This window comes from Ovis canadensis, chromosome 12, assembly GCF_042477335.2.
Source record: "Ovis canadensis isolate MfBH-ARS-UI-01 breed Bighorn chromosome 12, ARS-UI_OviCan_v2, whole genome shotgun sequence".
Lineage (NCBI taxonomy): Eukaryota > Metazoa > Chordata > Mammalia > Artiodactyla > Bovidae > Ovis > Ovis canadensis.
Genome location: NC_091256.1, coordinates 90,171,396 through 90,188,366, shown reverse-complemented (window position 1 = coordinate 90,188,366; position 16,971 = coordinate 90,171,396). Strand labels below are relative to the sequence as shown.

At 45.7% G+C, this 16,971-nt stretch overlaps 1 long non-coding RNA gene across 1 annotated transcript; it reads left to right on the top strand.

Moving 5' to 3' along the window:
* Window positions 1-5,888: 5,888 nt before the first annotated feature.
* LOC138415799 (uncharacterized) lies at window positions 5,889-16,971 on the top strand. Its single transcript, XR_011247421.1, has 2 exons — window positions 5,889-6,229; window positions 13,681-16,971. It is a non-coding gene; the product is annotated as an uncharacterized lncRNA (long non-coding RNA).

Here is a 16,971-nt window from a genome sequence, read left to right as displayed (position 1 = left end):
CAGCATTCAAACACTTAAGATCATGGCATCCAGTCTCAGCACCTCATGGCAAATAGATGGGAAAAAAAATGGAAACAGTGACAGACTTTATTTTCTTGGATTCCAAAATCACTGTAGATGGTGACTGCAGCCATGAAATTAAAAGATGCTTGTTCCTTAGAAGGAAAGCTAGAACAAACCTAGACAGCGTATTAAAAGAGCAGAGAATTCACTTTGCCAACAAAGGTCCCTATAGTCCAAGCTATGGTTTTTCCAGTAGTCATATATGGATGTGAGAGTTGGACCACAAAGAAGGCTGAGCACCAAAGAATTAATGCTTTCGAACTGTGGTGCTGGAGAAGACTCTTGAGAGTCCCTTGGGCAGCAAGGAGATCAAAACAGTCCATCCTAAAGGAAATCAACCCTGAATATTCATTGGAAGGACTGATGCTGAAGCTGAAGTTCTAATACTTTGGCCACCTGATGTGAAGAGCCGACTCACTGGAAAAGCCCCTGATCCTGGAAAAGATTAAGGGCAGGAGGAGAAGGGGACGACAGAGGATTAGATGGTTGGATGGCATCACTGATTCAATGGACATGAGTTTGAGCAAACTCCTGGATATAGTGAAAGACAAGGACATGACTGAGCTACTGAACAAACACAATCTCAGTTTATGAATCCATTTTACTATTAGTGGATATTTAGATGGTTTCTAATTGCTTGCTGTTGCAAACAGTGTCATGAACACAATGTTCTTACACTTACTTACTCGGGCATGTGTGTGAGAGTTGCTGAGGTGAAGATGCGCCTTTTCAACCTGAATCTGTATTTCTCAGTGTTCTCCGAAGTGCGGGCTTCTCCGCTGCCCGTCCGTACCAGCGCTTGGCATCATCTGACGTCACGTTTTCCTGACCCAACTGTGTGAGCGCGACTCTGCTTCCATTAGCTTGTGTTTCTCTGACCGCGAGTGGGTGGGAGTGCTTTTGTTTCATGTTAATGGAATTTCTTCTGTGACGTGTCTATTTGTATCCTCTGCCCATTTGGCTTTTGAGTTGTCTTTGCTTAGATTTTCCCTTTGCGCATTGCATGAGGTAGGTATGTAATTTTTTCCCTATGTGATTAATCAGACTTTACACCATCATTTATTGAAGTGTTTGTCCCTTCCCCTCCAAAATTTGTAACATCATATACAGTTTCCATGTAGGAATGGTTTCATTTTGTAAACCTTTGTTTGCTGTTATTGGTCTATTTTCCTATTACTGAACTGATATTAATTGTAATAGCCACACTTAATTATCATAACTTATAACAAACTTTCTTACATGGCAGGGGAAATTCCTTTACGCTGTTCTTTATTCTTTGAAAGCATTTTTTTCACGTAAATTTTAGAGTTCATTTGCAAAAACTCTGTAGAGATTTTGGTTGGAAATATAGTGAGTTCAGAGGTTAACTGGGAGAGAATGAGACATTTTTACAATATTGAATCTTATTTAAATAAGATTATTTAAATAATTCTTATTTATCTTATCAATAAATAAGATATAGCTCTACTTTTATGACTTAATTTATTTTAATTAGTTTCAGATTTTTTTAAAAGGTCCCCAACATGTTTTGTTAGATTTATGACAAAGAATCTTATGGGTTTGGGTACTAGGCCTTCTCAAGTGGCTCAGGGGTAAAGACTCCACCTCCCAATGCAGGAGATGCAGGAGCCGTGGGTTCAGTCCCCGGGTCGGAAAGATCCCCTGGAGAAGGAAATGGCAATCCACTTCAGTACTCTTGCCTGGGGAATCGCGTGGATAGAGGAGCCTGGTGGGCTACAGTCCATGGGGTCACAAAGAGTCAGATGTGACTGAACATGTTTCATGGAAGAAGAAATAAATCCAGTTTTTAACACTCTGTCATCAGTTCTAGTAACTTGTTGATTCTCTGGACTTTCTGTGCTCACTGTGATAGTTGGTCATTTGGGAGCTACTGCAGTTTGCTTCTTTCTTTTTTGTCCAACTTTCCACTTGTCTTTTTTCACCTCTGACTGCTGAGGCTCAAGTTTCTAATGCAATAGAATATGAGCAATGGATGACCGTGTCCTCTGCGTTCTCGGCCCCTACGCTTCCTCAGGAGCAGCACTCACCCTCCGCCGTGTAGCACGCAGTAGTCTTCTCAGGCCGCCAGAACAGATGCCGTGGGTCGGCTGGCTTAAGCAGCGGGATCGTACCTCCTCCTAGCTCTGGAGGGTGAGGTCCACGATCGAGGCCCCAGATGACTTGGGTTCTGGAGAGGGCTGTCCACCTGGCCTGCAGGCAGAGGTGTTCTTGCTGTGTCTTCACATGCGCTCTCCTTTGGTGCCCAAACACGTGCACACACACACACACACAACACACACAGCACACGCACAACACATGCAAAATACACGCACACACAACACGCACAACACATGCACAACATGCACACACAACACACAACACACACAACATATGCACAGCACACACTACACGCACACAACACATGCACAACACGCGCAACACATGCGCAACACACACATAACACACGTACAACACATGCACAGCACATGCATAACACACACAACACACGCGCACACACACACACGCACACACAACACACAAAACACACGCACAACACATGCATACACACATAACACACAACACACGTGCGTGCTCACACAACACACACATGACACACAACACACACACACACAACACATGCACAACACCCGCACAACACACACATAACACATGCACACAACACACACAACACACACACACACATAACACACAACACACATGCACACGTACACATAACACACACACACTCACACAAACCCCCTGATGTCTCTTCTTAAAAAGAAACTAATTCTATCAGCTCAGGGCCCCACCCTTATGACCTCATTTAACCTTAATTTTTCCCTAAAGACCCCATCTGCAAATAAGCCATAAAAAAGGCTGGAGGAAAAACTGCAGTATAAGCAGAGAGAGGTAAGGTAAATGATGCAAGGTTATTTTTATATTTATTTAAAGGTAGAGAATTTATCAGAAACATTTGGTCAAACGTCTCCTGATAAATTTGGGACGAAGATCCGATAATGAACCAAGACAACCAGCGCGCACAGCACTGTGAGCGCGCGCCCAGTCCGGCCTGACTCTGCGACCCCAGGGACTGCGGCCCAGCAGGCTCCCCTGCCCACGGGCTTCTCCAGCAAAAACTCTGGGGTGGGTTGCCACGCCCTCCTCCGGGGGAGCATCCCGACCGGGACTGAACTCGGGTCTCTCTCCTGCGCTGCAGGCAGATTCCTTACTGTCTGAGCCACCAGGGAAACCCATGCAAAGCACTATCATCCTGTTGCTGCTCCAATGTGAGCCGAGAAGGCCTCCATCTTGCATAACATCCACAATATAAAGTAGATGAGGAAGTCATCTTAATGCATTCTGTAACTCAGTCTTAAAAATTGAATATCAATTATAATTGTTTTGCCTAAATTCTAAGTATCTCTTAAAGGAACTGTGAAATTAGAACTCATTCAATATTCAGAGAGGAAAATTTTGATGGGCAAATCAATAACATAGTGTTTTAAACATTTTATAGAAAGTGTTTCAAATAAGATACATGAAATGATAATCATTCTGTTAATAATCAATGTCCAGTACTTGCATTTAGGTGTAACTTTGCCTACAAAACATTTACACTAGCAATAAAACCTGCCATAAGTCCTTCAGTGATGCTTGGGTGAAATCAGCTTCTAAATGTTCAGCTGCAATGACATGGCAGGATTTCTTAATCAGATGTTTTGGTTTTGAGCAATAGAAATCTACTCAAGCTATCTTGAAAATATGCTGTATAAAGGGTTTATTATATGTAATTAGGTTTATCACAAGGAACCCCAGAATGCAGCAACATGAAGAATTAAACAACTGAACAAGAAAACTGAAAAATAAGAAATAAGTGTCTACATTCGTACTTGGGGACTGCAGCTTCCTGTGCTCATCACACCTCTCTCTCTCCCCCCAGACCTCTTTCCTTGTGTTCATGGTCACATAAATGCTCCCAACCCTGCCTTCAGACAGCGCCTCATTGCATGCGGCTCACAGAGGTTGACCAGCAGCTTAACTTCAAATCTCTAAGAGGGAGAGTCTCATTGGCTGCAAAGGTCAGGACAGTCCCCACAAGTGGACACGCTGACTTCCAGGAATAAAAGGGGGCTTTGGGGTTGGTATCATTGGGAAAAGGTAGACTCGCTCAGATTTTGTGCGTAGGTCGCGCAGTGCTGTTGGGAGTTTCAGAAATGAGACTTGAAGGTAGGAGTCCTCAGCCAGTGGGGCCTGAACAGCTGCCTGTCACCCTCGGGTGGTTGCGCTTCTACATCTCCAGCTTAATTACCGCGTAAACCTGAGCTTGCACGTAAGGCAACTCTTTAATTTTGTATTCACATCTAACAACTAGGCTCAAGGCTCAAGATTAGGTGATTTTTTTCCAACAATTATCTGAAAAGCTTAGAATCATTTTCACTCACCAAGCTCTTAGGAAAGAAACTATTAATTTTTGAGTTGATTTATCGCTGGAGTTTCATGAGATTAAATGCAAGTCTGAGGGATAGGATGGGTTCTTTTTCCAAACCACCATATCTGGAAATAGAAGACAGGCTCCAATTTTACAAAGAAATCTTTCACTGGGAAAATTAAATACTTGTCATCATACATGTATTGACCCTGCCTGGCTGTCCATCCCTTCTCCCCAGGACCCCTCATGGGTCCCCAGCCTCTGGCCCCAACTGCTCTTCACTTACACCCCAGGCAGCTATGCCTGCCCGGCAGGCCTGGTCCCTCCCGTGTTCCTCGCTGAGGTCAGAGCCTGGGCTTTCCACCACTGGGGACAAGGATCACATGTTGGACAGGTTCCTCTATACCCTCCGAATTGGTTTTAAACAAGCAAGAGGAAATAAAGGGTTGGCTGATTTATCTGTGGGATAAGCAAATTCAGATCCAGGTGATGACAGCTGATCTAGGCAATTCCATTTCTGGTCTCGTCTTCCCAAAGTAGCCAGAGAGTTAGCACGGCAGTCGAATCCCACCAGGATTAAGGCCCGCTGGATAACCTCATCACCTTTCATTTGGCAGTCTCTGGAGACAAAGCATGGCTATTTGCTTCTTTGGGGAAGAATGTTGAGCTTGTACTTGACCTGCCTGGGCTGGCATAGGGCACAGAAGACTCCTGGTGACTACCAGAGAGAGAACTGGAAAACGGAAGTTAATACACAAGCCTCAGCCTTTAGAGAAAGCGGAGCCTTTGGGTTACGATTTCTTTACGTTTATTTAAATCTTTGAAATGAGTCATTGCTGATTCATGGCCCAGCTATTTGATTTCTAAAGGGCTGACATCTTGATTTTTCTTTTTAGGTTTCTTTATTATAAAATTTATCAGGACTGTATTTTTATTTTTTTGGGCATGCCCAGAGGTATGTGGGATCCTAGTTTCCCAATCAGGGGTTGAACTTGAGCTCTCTGAATTGGTACTGCAGAGTCTTAACCACTGGGCTGCTAGGAAAGTTCCCGACATCTTGATTTTTAAATTGACAGCAGTGCAAAGTGAAAGTTTTTCTCTGAAAAACTGATGTTCTTTTAGGTCATTGCTGTCTCTCTCCAGAAATGACGTTTTAAAGGGCTAATGACATTAAGTTACAGAGCAAAGCAGTTCACATTATCCCATTTGGTTCTACTAATAAGCTTAGTGATTATGCCGACGAAAATATGTTGTTGTTCCCATTTCAAAAATAGAGAAAATGGCACAAAGCCCTTTAGAATCCTTGCCCACGGATCGCTAGCCAAACAGGAAGTGAGCCAGTGGCGCTCTGCCCTGCCTCCCATGGTTTGAAGCTCTGCCCTCTTTCCTATTTCCTGGCTCTTCTGTGTCGAAACGCTTCGCGCCTTCAGCCAGGAAATTCCTTCCGTGGAAACACAGTCAGCCTGGCCTTTTGGAAGCAGCTGTAAAATAACCGGTCCTTGTGTTTCGGTTTGTGTTGGTATATCTCAGAGCTGGGCGGTCCGGATGATAACTTCGGGGCAATGAGCACTTTCCCACTCCTAGGAGGTGGGAAAGCCCTGAATTAGCAACATCAACACCACCAACAAACAGTCCTGAGAATCTTCTACAGTCTGGAGACACAAATGAGCAAATAATCACCACAGAAACAAGGAGCTTCTGATGAGAGGCAGGGCGTGAAGGAAAGAAGCTGACAAGGTAAAGTAACGAGGCAATGCGTATGGTGGACACATTTGTCAAATGCAGTGCGGGTTGTGTGAACTAAGGGCGTGGAATTTCTTACTCTATTGCTGATCAGCAGCACGGAGCTCAGAGGAAGGAGGGATTCTGAAGCATCCGGGCTGGTTGGTCAGACGTGGTGGAGGAGGTGTGGCTTGGAGGGAAGCCTTCAGAGAACACTGGGGTGTAGACAAGCAGAAGGGAGGCAAGGAAGGTGTGACGGCGGAGCAGGAGAGGGCATGGGTGTGGGGCACCCTTGCGATGCACGTTGGAAGAGAGGGAACCAGTTATTTAAAAAAATAAACTTAAAGAGCACGCAAGGGCCAGGTGGTAGAGGTCCTTGAATGCCAGCTGAGGGCAGACGACTTCATGGGCACCAAATGGGCTGAACTTGGGTGGATGCAGTTAGGAAGTGATTTTACTCACCAGCACCTCCTGAAAACACGCTCGAAATAGGATTTCCCTTCTTCACCCCTCGGGTGACTTTTTGAGCAGCTTTCCAGGCAGACTTAGGGCTTTGACCAAACCTAAATAAACATGCCAGTCCCTCATGAAGTCAGAGCTCGTCTCTCGCCCTCAGCTCGGGCAGACCCGAGGTTTGGGAGCCAGCCCTGGGTCAGGGGCTGGTCTGTGCCTGCTCCAGCCCCTCCCCACTGCGGCTCTGGGCTGCTTTAGGGTTGGAGACAAGGGCAGAGGGAGGCTTACAGGGGAGGATGCATCCACCGCCAGGATGTTTGTAGTTTTCATTTGGCCACCTAACACGTGGCTGGCATCCAAATGCTGGCATCCAAAGGCTGGCTCCTCTCCACGGCACGGCAGCGAGGTCTCCGAACGTCCCGCTGGCTGTCCTGACACAGCACTGCTCCTGGCTGACCGCCCACTGCCTCCCTCTGTTGAGATCCAGGCAGGCAGCTCTCTCAGATGGGGTCCTCCCAAGGCCGTCCTTCCCATCTACTCCCTGAGGTACCCAGTGGTCCACAGGGAACATTGCACATCTTTGTTCCAGAAACGGATGGCTGCTCCCTAGAACAGCAAGCTGCCTTTTTTCCCTGCCCTGACTCCACGGGCAGTTCCAGCTCACCTCTTCATCTTCTTCCTGTCTGACCCAATTTGCTGGGGACATTTTTCCCCCCAAAGTTACGTTCCATTGTTGTGGGAAAACCTCCAGCTGGAGTGTGAGATGCAAAGCGCCCCCCTTGCAGACAGCGCCAATCACTACAAACGAGTGCACTGAGATCCCTTCTTTGGTTTGGAGGTGGGAGGGAAGGAACACGATGAGACTTTCTACTCACGTGAGTTCCCCGACTACCAGGAATCTCACTGATGAGCCTTCTATAAAGGTTGGACACAGGGGATGGTATTGATTACTGATGGATCCGTTTGGTCACCTCCTAGTTAGTCCTACAATGATAGCTCTAGCCTCTTAAATATGGGTGCATTTATCATCCGTTGTCCCTGCCTTGAGGCTTTGGCTGAAAACTCTCCTTTCACACCCTGACACGAGCATTGGGAGTCCGAGGAAGGGGAAGACTTGAGGAACGGGCAACAGACAAGTGTTCTGCGCCGCACTTTGCCTGGGAGCCTAGCGGTCTGTCTGTGAGCCTCTGCCCGCTGTCCTAAGTGGCGCCTTGGGCGTGCTGGCTTGTTGGGCTGCGGCTGCCTGAACTCAAGCGAGCACTCACAGGCCCTGAGGACTGCGGTTTCGTCTCCTTGCATCTTGGGTATCGCATTTCCATGTCGGTAGGACTCCATCAACCTCGTTCTGACTTTGCCCTGGGGATTGTTCTGATGTTTTATCTTCCAGCAGTTGCTGTCTGATATTCTTTCAAGATGAGCTTAAATAAACATGTATCACCTAAATCTGGATATTATTTTCTCTCCTAAGTTGTGGTCCCCAAAGTAGATCCACTTTCAGCCGCGAATGCTTGCATCCCGTCTCCACGATGAGTATTCGGTGTGTGTTGGAGTGTGTTCTCCGTGCAATTCATGGCAGACATCTGATGAGCCATGTGGGAAACCCTGGGCTTTGTGTTTTTTAATTTTTCCTAAACGTTTTGAGCATTGGAGCAGGAGCCCATGCTTCTAATAACAGATAAACTAACATGGAGCAAACAGAGCTCGTCGTCGCCTCTTTTCCACTCTGCCCCAGTGCCATCCACTCATTGCTTCTCCCCTGAGATAACCGGTGTTTTGTTGACACACAGACAAATATATGCTCAGATACGTTGAGGGGCTATCTCTTATCATACTTCCGGCAGCTCCGGATGCTCACAGGACTGGATGCCCATTTGAAGGCTCCCGGCCCTTGCGTCCCAACCTACTTCTTTAAAAACATGTTTTGATGTGGACCATTTTTAATGGCTTAGTCAATAAAAGAATCTGCCTGCCAAGGCAGGAGGCGTGGATTTGGTCCCTGGGTGGGGAAGATGCCCTGGAGAAGGAAACGGCAACCCACTCCAGCATTCTTCCCCGGGAAATCCTGTGGACAGAGGAGCCCGGCAGGCTACAGTTCATGGAGTCGTAAGAGTCGGACACGAGTTAGTGACCGTCACCACCACCGCACTGAATTTGTCACAACACTGCTTCCGTTTAATGCTTTTTTATTTTTTGGCCGTGGCATATGCGGGATCTTAGCTCCCCGACCAGGAATCGAACTCACACCTCCTGCGTTGGCAGATGGAGTCTTAACCACTGGACCGCCAGGGATGTCCCCCAACTTTCTTTTTTCATCAGACAGTTTATCATAGATTTCTCTGCAAGTTAGTAGATCTACAATGATGTTAACTTCTTCATACATGATTATTTCTCATATGCATCATTTTACACAGAAGAGAAAAAGCTATACTAGAGATGTCCCACGTAGTCTGGAACATGTTCAGTTTGCTCAGAATCTCCATCTTATTTATTTGCACCCTCTCGTCTTCTCCTCCCCTCTTCCCTGATCCTTCTGCCCACACGTTTCTCCTCCAGGGAATTTGTGCAAACAAGATGATACATACTTTTCTGGGGTTTTCTCCAGAGTCATATGACCTTAGTATATATTCATATAACCTTAGTGTCTATTCATATACTACGATAGGTAGATTGAAAACCATTATTTGCTTTACAAAAATGAGATTGTTATATACGCTGCTCTCATATCTTAGTTTTCTCGCGCAATAATGTCTCATCCAAATTCCTTTATGCTGACTGGCAGAATGCTAATTTGTTCTTCTTCACAGCTGCATAATATTCCACAGTGTAGGTGAATGTAACATACGTAGCCATCCCTCTCTCAGTTGACATGCACTTTGTTTCAGATTTTTCTCACTATAAACAATGCTACAATGAACATCATTGTACATATACCCTGGAGACTTTTAGAAATTGAAGTATAGTTGACTTACAATGCTGCGTTAGTTTCCAATGTACAGCACAGAGTGTATATATATATATATATATATATATACACATATATTCTTTTTCAGATTTGTGTTGGGGACTTTTACTTTTAGGAAACAGATTCCCAGAAGGATTGCAGGGTTGAAGATGTGTGTAGTTTGTCCATTTTAAGAGATATTACCAGATTCCTTTCCAAAAGACTTTACATTTCCACCAGAAATATTTTTCCCCAGTCCCTACCAGAAGTAGGTGTTACTATACCTTCCAACATTTGACAGTCTAATGACTAGAATATGTTAGTCCTTTTAATCGGCATTTCCCTGACCACTAGAAAGTCTGAGCATCTCTGCATATATTTTTGGCTTCTTGCATTTGCTGTTTGACGAGGGGCACATAATCCGCCCACTGGGGGGCTATATGTGTGTGGTGTGGGGTTTCCTCCCAGTTTGATATAGCTCTTTGCATATTATAGACATTAGCCCTTTTCCTGTTAGAAGCATAGCGAGTGTGTTTTCTACTCCGTTATTTATTTGGAGATTTGTATTTGGCATAGCCTGCCATTCAAATGTTTCTAATCTTTGTACTGCTGAAAATGTCTTTTTGAAACCAACATCTGGATTTCCTATCTTAGCTGAGAAGGTCTCTCATTCTCAGTCCACGTATTGTAGCCTAACTCTTCTCATGGGATTTTCGTTGTTTTACGACTTTACACGCCATGGCATAGAGTATGATGGTATTATTTCCAGATGTAGAACCAGTCTCGCTGGCATCATATGGCAATAGATTTCCCTCCAAGTGGAGATGCCACCTCTGCTCACATCAAGCCCACCCGCACCCCGGGGACTGTTCTGGGCTCTGACGTCTTCTACTGACCTGACTGGTCCCAGTGCCACAGCGAGCGGATCGCAGCGGTCCTGCGGCTGCGTCCTGACGCCGGGGGAGGCGCGCGCTCCATCACTGCTTTCATTTTACACGCTTCCAGGTTCTGGAGCTTTATTCTTCCCCGTGAGCTCTAAGATATTTTGATCCTACATCCACCCCCGCTTAAAACAACAACCACAAACCTTGGCGAGAATTCTAACTGGAATTGCACTGAATTTCTGTCTTGTCTTTGAGAGATTTGTCGTTTTTAAAATGTCTTCCCACTCAAGGACATGATAAATTGATCTGTTTTGTTCAGATGGTGATCCAAGCCCTTCAATAAGCTTTTAGTTTTCTTCATATAGGTCCTATGCCTTTAAAAATAGAGCTTCATGTTTCCAGTAACAAATGGCATCTATTTCTCTTATTTTTAGTGGCCTTTGAAATACTGAAAAATATTAGAAGTGATTCTTTTTTATTGAAAATTTAATTGAGATAACGATAGATTAGCACGCAATCTTAAGCAATAATACACAGAGATCCCATGGGCTTTTACCCAGTTTCTTCAATGGCAACATGACGAAAAGCTGTAACACAGTGTCCAAAGCAGGGCACGGACATTGTTCAATACCGGCGTCCCCAGTTTCCTTGTATTAGTGTGTTTAGTCCTACACGCTGTTATTACATGTGTAAATGCACGTATCCACCATCCTGGTCAAGATGGGGGAGAGGAGACCCTGAATAGTTCATCACCACAAGGAACTTCATTTTATTCTTTCACAGCCTTCCCCACCCATCTCTCTCATTCTTAAGCCCTGGCAACAGCTTAACTATAATTTTGTCCTTTCAAAATGACATATAAATGGAATTATATAGTTTGTAATATTTGGGGATGGACTTTTCTGCCCTCAGCATAATTCCCTGGAGATCAGCCCAAGTTGTTTTGGGCGTATCAATCGCTGATCCATGCTCGTGGCTGAGTAGTGTCCACAGCATGGATTACCAGTTTGTTCAGTCACTCACCTGCTGAAGGGCATCTGGGCTACTTACAGGCTTTGGCGGTCTGGGATAAGGTTGCTATGGACATTCATACACAGACTTTTGTGTGACCATGAGCTTTTGTTTCGCTGGGATGGATGCTCCGGAATGCAATTGCTGGGTTGTACGGTAAACGCGCATTTAGGTTTACGAGACACCGCCAGCCTGTCTTCCGAAGTGGCTGCACCATCTTACATCCCCATCAGCAGCGCAGGAGCGGCCCAGCTTCTTTGCATCCCCATCTGCATCTGCTGTCGTCACTGATACTTATTTGCACAGCGATGCTGGGTGTGCAGTGAAATTTCATCACAGCTGTAATCTGCATTTCCCTGATGACTAATGACGCTGAACATCTTTTCATGCACTTGTTTGACACAAATATACCCTCTTTAGTAAAATGCTTGTTCACGTCTCTGCTCATTTTCTAATTGGTTTGTTCAATTTTTTCTTAACTGTTGAGTTCAAGAGGATCTTTATACACTCTAGCTGCTAGTCCTTTGTCAGATATGTGGTTTTAAAATAGTTTCCCCTGGCCGATAGTTTATCTTTTCATCTTCTTCACGTGGGCTTTGGGAGAGTGAAAGTCTTTAAATTTTGTTGCGGTCCGGTTATTCATTTTTCCTTTTATGATTTATACAACACTTTAGGTGTCATACATCCTGCCTAGCCCTAAGTTGCAAAGATTTTTTTTTCTATTCTTTTCCAAAATGTTTCATAATTTTATACTTTACGTTTACGTCTGATGCCCGCCTGTAGTAATTTTTGCGTAAGATGTGAATTTAGGCCCAGTTATTTTTTTTATACTTGTCCATTTGTTCTAGCAGCACTCACTGAAAAGATTACTCTTCCTCCATGGAACTGCCTCTGCATTTTTGCCAAGCCTGCCTGGGCATCTGTGTATGGCCTGTTTCTGGGTTCTCCATTCTAACCCACCCAACTATGCGTATTGCCCTGTACTAGTCCCACAGTCTCTGGGCCACTGCAGCTAGATTACAGGCCTTCCCATCAGGCAGGGTAATTCCTCCCCTTTTATTCTTCTTTGTCAATATTGTTTAGGTATCCTAGAACCTGTTCCGTATAAATTCTAGAATAAGCTTGTCTATGTCTGAGAAAGTTGCTGGGATTTTCATAGGAACTGTGTTGAAGCTGTAGATGAATTGGGGAGAGTTGCTGTCTTTACCGTTTGGTCCTCCAGCCCATGAGCACAGGATGCCACACATCGGTTTAGGTCTTCTTTGATTTATTTCATCAACACGTTATAATTTTCAGTGTAGAGATCATGAGCACGTTTTGTTAAATGTATTCCTAGGTATTCCATTTTCCTTGCGGTGATTGTAAATGGCATTACACTTTGAATTTCTTTTCCCCATGTTCATTGTCAGTATATAAAGATACCCAGGGTTCCATGTGTTGATCTTGCTTCTTGTGATTCTGCTGAACTTAGTTCTAGGGTTTGTTTGTTGTAGTGTCCCTGGGGTTTTCTATGTAGACAATCACGTTGTTGCAAATGGTGTGTGTACTCACTCACGTCTGACTCTTTGCAACCCCATGCACTGTAGCCCACCAGGCTCCCTGTCCTTGGGATTCTCCAGGCAAGACTCCTGGGGCGGGAGCCATTTTCTCCTCCAGGGGATCTCCCTGACCCAGGGATGGAACCTGAGTCTCCTGCCCTGGCAGGCAGGTCCCCTACCACTGAGCCACCGGGGAAGCCCTATCTGCAAACAGGGACACTTTTATTTCTTATTTTCTAGAGGGTTTGCTTTCATTTTATTCTTGCCATAGAGCACCGATCAGGCTTTCCAGCACTGCGCTAAATAACAGTACAAGAATGAGTGGTATACTAATAAGTGGGCATCCTCGTCTTCCAGCACTACGTTAAATAACAATACAAGAATAAGTGGTGTGCTGATAAGTGGACATCCTCACCTTGTTCCCAGTCTTAAGGAAAAAGCGTTTGGTCTCTCACCGTGGGCATCATTTTAGCGGTAGGAGTTTGCAGAGTCTTTGTGACGTTGAGGTAATTCCTATCTTGATGAGATTTTTTTGTCTGTCTGTTTCTTTCTTTTTTGTTCATGAATGGGTGTTGGATCCTGTCAAATGCCTCTCATTTGTTAATCGAGCATCATGATTACAGGACTTCTCTTTTTCAGTCTGTTGCTGTGCTGATTACCGGAGAAGGCGACGGCGCCCACTCCAGCGCTCCTGCCTGGAGGATCCCAGGGACGGAGGAGCCTGGTGGGCTGCAGTCCACGGGGTCGCGAAGAGTCGGGCACGACTGAGCGACTTCACTTTCACTTTTCACTTTCAGGCACTGGAGAAGGAAATGGCACCCCACTCCAGGGTTCTTGCCTGGAGAATCCCAGGGACGGGGAGCCTGGGGGGCTGCTGTCTATGGGGTCGCACAGAGTCGGACACGACTGAAGCGACTCAGCAGCGGCAGCAGCAGTGCTGATTACACTGTGGATTTTCCAATGCTGAACCAGTCTTGCAGACCCGGAGTAAACCCCGCTTGGTCACGGTCGATCATTTTTTAAAATACTATGCTGCAAACAATTTGCAAATATTTTGTTGGAATTTTTGTATCTAAGTTCACGAGAGGTATTTGTTTGCAGTTTTCGTTTGTTTTACTGTCTTTGTCTGATTTTGTATTAAAGTAATACTGGCTTCAGAACACACGAGTTAGGAAGGATTCCTTCTGCTTCTATCTTCTGGAAAAGACCGTGGTATTAATTCCTTTCAAATGTTTGATGAAACTCTCCAGTGAAGCTATCTGAGACTGATGATTTCTTTAAGGGGACTTTTAAATTAGAAATTCCATTTTTTAATGGTTGTAGAATGATTTAGGGGGCTTGCAGGTGGCACTAGAAGTAAGGAACCCGCCCACCAATGCAGAAGACATAAAAGAAGCAAGTTCAATTCCTGGGTCAGGAAGATCCCCTGGAGGAGGAAATAACAACCGACTCCAGTACTCTTGCCTGGAGAACCCCGTGGACAGAGGAGCTTGGTGGGCTACAGTCTATGGGGTCACACAGTCGGACACGACTGAAGCGACTCAGCACACAAACACATCGAATGATTTAGGTTGTCTGTTTCATCTTGATTGAATTTTGGTAATTGGAGATTTTAAAGAAATTGATCCATTTCTCTTAAGCTGTCAACCTTTTGAACATAAAGCCGCCCCCGGCCCGGCCCTGCCCCCACTGAAGACGGGCTCACAGAGGCCTGTGGTCCCACCCCTCCTGCCGACTGAGGGTCCCTGGAAGATGGAGTCAGAATTCACGTGGAGTTGGAAGTGGAGGGAATGTGAGAGACACTAAGCTGCCACTTTCCCCTTGCATCAACGTGAACTGATGATTCTTTTCACATTCATCCAGATACTCTTTCATGCCAAATGGATAGTGTGCAAATAAGGTCTCCCTGAGTCATCCACATATAAAAACATACTTGGAACTCAAAGCCCAAGGAATGCGCTGTCAACTTCCTAGAGAGGCCCAGCCAACCAGACGACTTGTGTTCAGGCTCCCCGAGGCCGAGGTTTCTACGCAGACAGCAATCATGAGAAACGTGGGACCTGGCGTAAAATCGGCACAAGCGGCAGAATGTACGGTTTTTAGAACATAATGGTTATTTGATCTCTGTGCAAACCTCAGCATATTTCTTTCTCTCTCTCTCTCTTTTTTTATCCTCTAGAAAGCTATAATTTGACTTTAAGAGCAGTAGTTAGGAGCAAAATGCTAATCAAGTCAGAAACCGGTGCATTACAGCCTCTCACGAGTGAAGCATTGTGTGGAGAGAAAACGGCTCCGCCCCGAAGACTTGAAGCGCTCTGTCCATCCCAGGCCTCCTCTTGCTGCCCCAGGGATCTCCCTGGGTGGCTCCCATTCTTGGCCATGACCAGTCAGCGTCTTCTTCCAGAAATCTTTTTTTTTTTTTTCTGAGATTACCCTCAAAGGGCTTTACTCCTGCCATTTTTGAAGGCAGACACAAGTCTTTTCATTTTAGAGGTTTCACTGGTCCATGTTGGGAAAGTTAAAAAAGTTTAAGAACCTGCCCAAATGCATCTTAAACACGTGTCCCTAGGCTGCAGGGAAGTGCAGCTGAGGCTGGGCGGCCTCTCCCAGCGCCTTCCTCTGGCTGTCACGCAGTGCTAGCCAGGGGGCTCCCCCTTCAGTCTCTGTCACCCTCGTGCCCCAGCTACAGCTCCTGGAGACTTCCTTTCCTGCCCCGACCCCGAGCCTCTCTTCTTTGCTATCAGGCTCTGATATCCTGATGATCTTATTGGAGCAGAATTTGGGCCCCCCTAGCCATTCACCCAAATGCCCAGATGCATTTGAAGTGGGTCATTTATATCCCCAGAGAAGTGCTGTGTGTCTATAACCTCCACGCAGGACACGTCACTTTAGCTTATTCCCTAACAAGTATCACAGACAGAGGGGATTAGGAAGTGTCCTTAGTTTTCAGAGACAATCAGGATCATGTGTGAAGTCACAGCTCCAAGTCCAGCTGGGGAAATGCCAGTTGGAGAAGAGGCGCAAAGCAAATTCAGAGGATTACGAAAGCTCTGGAAAATGAGACTATAACAAGAGAGGTAGCAGAGTTCCTCAACATGGGCACTGTTGACCGTGGGGGTGATTCACTGTAGGAGGCTGTGTCTGTGTGTGCACGCACGCACCATCTGTGCCCTGCAGCAGCACCCCTGGCCTCTCCCCCCTGGATGCCAGTTGCATTTGCCCTCCAGTTGTGTCAACCAAAAAAGTCTGCAGACTTTGCCAAATGTCCTGTCACCCGGCTGAGATTGACTAGATGAGAGGGGTTAAGGTAGTCCCCTCTGGGGAAGAGACAAATTAGGGGTTTGGGATTAACGTGTGCACACAGGAGAGATAAACAAGGACCTAGTATAGAGCACAAGGAACTATAGTCAATGTCCTGTGATAGCCAGTAATGGAGAAGACTCTGAAAAAGGCCCGATATATGTGTGTATGTACAGTTGGATATGTTGAGTCACTGCGCTGCGCAATTGAAACCAACACAAGCTGTGAATTAGCTGTATGCTGTGCTCAGTCACTCAGTCGTGTCCAGCTCTTTGTAACCCCATGGACTGTAGCCCACCAGGCTCCTCTGTCCATGGGGACTCTCCAGGCAAGAGTACTGGAGTGGGTTGCCATGCCCTCCTCCAGAGGATCTTCCCAACCCAGGGACCAAACCCAGGTCTCCTGAATTGCAGGCTGATCCTTTACCATCTGAGTCACATACTTCCATTTAGAAAATGGTTTTAGGGCCTTCCCTGGAGGTCCAGTGGTTAAGACATCGCCTTCTAATGAAGGGGCTGCGAGTCTGATCCCTGGTGGGGGAGCTGAGATCCCATATGCCTTGTGGTCAAAAAAACCAAAACATTAAACAGAATCGATATTGTAACAAATTCAATAAAGACTTTAAAAATA